Raw genomic sequence first — 5,000 nt, forward strand, 5'->3', positions numbered from 1 at the left:
ATTTTCATATCTCAGAATTGGCTTGTGCATTTTTTGTGAAATTTTGAGGGAACCTTGGAAATATTATGTAAAGGCTTCACAAAAAAATTCAGGTCAAAAATCGCACGTTTGCTTCGTTTTTCATTTTTTTGAATTTCCGTCTTTCCGGGCATTAAAAAAATCGTCAAAAAAAATCCAGACGATGTAAATTCACCAAATTTGGAGGATGGAAAGATCTTATTTTTCTAGACGTTTTTGCAAAAAACGGCTTCAAAATTCGACCTCTAGTGCACTTTCCTTGAGTATGTCTCCTCACGGAAAAGGATGTCTACCCGTGGCACTTTGGTAATGGCTCGGCAGCCTATTATAGGGGGGAGGGGTGTCGTGCTGCTGAAACTTGAGTTGCCCAAAGGCTTGCTGGGCGCAATGCCAGCAAGATGCACGTTGCCTTGCCATCCCCTAGGCACACTAGCAAGCATGTTGTGGTTGTGGTGTGCCGCCGGGGTCCCCGCCACGGGTCCAAGGTCGAGCACGAGCGTCTGGCTGCGGTGAACCCCGATCACCGAAGGACCAACAAGAAGGAAAACACGTCCGTGCACGGCCCACCTAGGCACCACCTAGGGAGCATGGCGTGGTGGAGTTGTGCCTTGGGCACACGCTCGAGGCAACACCTTGTGCTCGGCCCAGGACTAGGGGGATCATCCCAAGTCCGAGCACGACGTGGGAACGGCGGGGGCCTGTGCGCCCCCGCGAGGGGCAACGCGGCTTGCGCAGCCCAACGATTGGCCAGGCCTAGTGTTGCGCACGACGCGGATGATGGATATGCGTGTGGCAGCGGGTGTCGTGGGCAGGGGGCAACGCGACGTGCTCGTCCCAGCACTTTGAGGGGGCACATTGCGGAAGATGGTTACCTGTTCGTGTCCACTCCCGAGGGGCAACGTGTCGTGCTCGCCCTACGTCTAGGGTCGACGTACGACGGTGCCCGATGCAGTGTGCGTTGGGCGTGTTGCTTAAGACGGTGCGGCTGTTCGGCTATCGCCCGAAGCACGTCACGCATCTGGCTGTCCCTTGAATGTTCTTCGTCGCTTCCCCCGAACCCTGCCCAGCGGCGCTGACTCGGCTACCTCGTGTGCTTCCGCTTGCCTGCACGCGCCTAGGCGTGCGGGGCGCGATTCGTCCGGGCGTGCTGTGTTTGCGGACCGTGGTGGCGGATGAGCGGTGTGTGGGTAGTGCGTGTGGCTTAATCTAGACGGTGCAGCTATTCGGTTATTGTCCAAAGCGCCTGACGCTTCGGGCTGTCCCTCGAGTCTCCTTCGTCCCTTCCTTTGAAAGCTGCCCAGCGGCTGATGACAAGCCATCCTAGCCTATTTTAGCTAGTCTTTTTCTTTTGTTTTCATTAGAATTATGCACTTTCTTGAGCTACAAGCAAGCTAATTGAGTAGATTTTCATGTTTCCCTTGATTGAACCAACCATATATGAATTTATGCCATTTCATGAGGTTTTATGCTATATTTGTTGCATATTATGAAAGAATGAATATCTCATGATTTTGAGCATAGCTTTGATGAGTTTGGTAGATTAATGATAGGTGAAGAAAGCTTGGAGAAAGGTTGAAGCAAAGAGGAATGGCTAGGAGTGAAGAGAGGACAATGGAATAAGTGAAATTGAACCAGGAAGCAAGAAGTTAGCCCCAACGTTAGCCCCCTAACTTGGAGGCTAACGTTGGAACTTGAAATTTCCTCCCTGGCCATCCCACGTTTGCGCCAACGTTAGCCCCCTAACTTGGAGGCTAACGTTGGCACATGAATTCCTCCCTGGCCATCCAACGTTTGCGCCAACGTTAGCCCCCTAACTTGGAGGCTAACGTTGGCACATGAAAACATAAGGGAGAGGGGCCAACGTTTGCGCCAACGTTAGCCCCCTAACTTGGAGGCTAACGTTGGCGCCACTAGCATACAAGACAAGTCCAACGTTAGGGTCAAAGTTAGACCCCTAACGTTGGCACCAACATGAGTAGTAGCAGAATATGCTAGCTGATGTGAAAAGTTGGAGCCAAAGTTAGACCCCTAACTTTGGCTCAAACTTTTGGTCCAACTCTTGCAAAACTCAAACCTGGTTCAATTGGTTCACTTTGGTTCTTCTTCAAACTTCAAGAGCAATCAACCAAGGCCTCTTTCAACCCAATTCCACCAAGAGTAAAGGCCCAACTCAAGGCTTGAAGATTATTTTTGAAAAGTGTATAAATAGGATAGAATTCAAGTTTTTGGAGAGCTTTCTTTTGGAATTTTCATAATAGTTTTCGGAGAGCTTTTGATATTGAGTGATCTTTAATTTCTTTGTCTTGGGGAAGGAGAATTCACTTCTCTTCCTCTTAGTTTTATTGCTTTCAATATCAATTACACTTGTCTTGGATCTTGGGTTGGAGATTTGAAGAAATTCTGTTTCAATCTCAATCTTGGATCTCTCTGCTTTATTTACTGAATTTGAATTTCCGTTTCTGTTACTTGATTCTCATCTATTCTCTTGCAATTTACAATTCCTTTGCAATTGTTCTTATTGGATCTAGGAAGGCATTGAGATCTAGACTTAGTTTTCTAGTCTCTGGGTCCTGAGATCCAAATCCCCAATTTACATTCTGTTTCTTTCTTTCCATGTTCATTTACTTTTCTGCTATAAGATCCGATCCAATCCCAATTCCCTTTTACTCTTCTGTTTGATGCAATTTAATTTTTCCTTGTTTAATTTCTGCAAATCCACATCCCAATCCCCTTTACATTTCAAGCAATTTACATTCCTTGCGCTTTAAGATTCCGCAATTTACATTTCTTGCACTCTAAGCTTCCGCCATTTAATTTCTTGTTCTTTACGTTTCAGCAATTTATTTCTTGTTCTCTTTACTTCAATGCAATTTAATTCTTCAAGTCACAAAACCATCAACCAAATCTTGATTCGCTTGACTAAATCAACCACTAAACTAAAATTGCTCAATCCTTCAATCCCTGTGGGATCGACCTCACTCCCGTGAGTTTTTATTACTTGATACGACCCGGTACACTTGCCGGTTGGATTTGTGTGTTTTGGGAGAGATTTATTTTCCTCCAAAATACTCATCAAGTTTTTGGCGCCGTTGTCGGGGATTGATTAGATTGACAATGATTAAGTGAGGTGGTAATCTAGATCAAGCACTTTTTCTTTAATTTTTACTAACCCACTAACTGTTTGAAGTTTTGCCTGAGCTAATAGAAACCTCATTCTAGCAATAGAGTGAAATTTCCTTGGCTCATCCTGCTAAATATGATTCTCATAGCTTGATAAATAAACAAGAGAAGTGATTTTCGTTCATTAATCTCTCAAGTTTACCAACTGTTTGACACATGGTGTCAACTAATCCTCTGACTACATTCTGGCATGAGAATATCCAATTTTCATTTGGATTGTTTGTGATTGTGCAGGTCATGGAGGAAAGGAATCCTACAGCAAGAGGAGAAAAACTGAGGCATTATGATTTCCAGCCTCCATAATCAAAGAGCAAGATGTCAAGCTAGTGACAATAAAAGAGCGCTTGTTGGGAGGCAACCCAACCTGAGGTAGTTCTCTTTTCATATCTATTTCAATAAAAAGGTTAAGTAGTTTTATCTATAATGCAAGAAGCTAAGTTTGGTGTTGCACACCAAAACAATCTAAGGGAGAATGAAGGATTCTAAGTTTGGTGTCCACCAAAACCCCATTAACACACACATTCTCACTTTCTGCATAATGTAGGCTTCAAGCATACTGGACGAACTAGTTAGCCATTTTATTGTTTTCCTTAGTTTTCAGTTCTATCACTTTTGAAAAAGAAAAAGAAATTATCACACATGGTTAACCGTGGGCAAGGTACTAAGTTTGGTGTTCCCACACCAAAGTAAGTTCAAAAAGCCCGCAAATAAATCATGAAAATTAACCATTGTTTCCAAGTGCTTGGGGAACAAGCAACTTTCAATATCATTGCAGAATGACATACAAGCTTTTGGAGGTTTGAACATCATCAAAAAGGAGAAAGATGAACATGAAGGTCAGCAACAATGATGATGAGAAAAAGGAAAGCAATTGAACTCCAACAGGTTGTATTGTTAAGTGATTGTTCTACATCAAATATTGCTGTGATTGAAAGTTGGATTGTATCCTTAATTACCCTGCCTGTCTGCATAGTATAATTTCTTTCTATATAATTCAATAAGCAAGATGTTTGATCATTCACAACATTCTCATTTTCAAAACTTGTTTGCACTCAATTTCCAAGAAATGCATCACATGAAAGTTCTTTGAAAAAGAAGGATTGAGGAATTAAACAATTTTGAGGCAAGCAAAAGATTAGGAGAAGTGGTGGTTCTAGTTGTATGATTATGTATTGAGGTTGCATGCTTGTGAAAACTTGCATGGGAGCTCATAGGCGGGACATGAAGTTCAAAGAAGTATTGTGGAGATTCTCAAAAATCTATTGATCCAAGAAGCAGCAAACAAAACAAAAGAAAATAAAGAAAAAAAAAAGCAAAAGGAATATGGCCCAAGGCTCTGAGCATCAATTACTAGGCAGAAAAAGAAAGAAAGAAACAAAAAACTCAAAGAGTTGTTATCCTAGTAAATTCTTGTGGTTGAGATGTGTCAAGGAAAGAGGCTTGAGCAAGTAAATCCTTAGGGGTGCTTCAACACCTAATACCTTAAAACCAACTGGTTTAGGAGTATTGATTGAAAGCTTATCTAAAGAGCCGCTTTGAGACATGATACTTAGAGTCGAGGCCAAAGCACAGAAACTATAAGCTGCTTCAAGGTGATTACATATAAAGAGCTCTCCATGATACCATTTGGATGAAAATCCTAAGACCTACGACTCCCAATATGTAAGGACTAGTGAGCACTGAAGCCCTTGCATGAGCATATGATTTAGAGTTCACCCCACTGATACTTGATCACTTCACTCACTGCACTTTACAAGTGTTCCTCAATCCATCTTGACTGAAAGAATTTCTGAGCATAATTC

Source organism: Arachis hypogaea, chromosome 17 (assembly GCF_003086295.3).
Source record: "Arachis hypogaea cultivar Tifrunner chromosome 17, arahy.Tifrunner.gnm2.J5K5, whole genome shotgun sequence".
Lineage (NCBI taxonomy): Eukaryota > Viridiplantae > Streptophyta > Magnoliopsida > Fabales > Fabaceae > Arachis > Arachis hypogaea.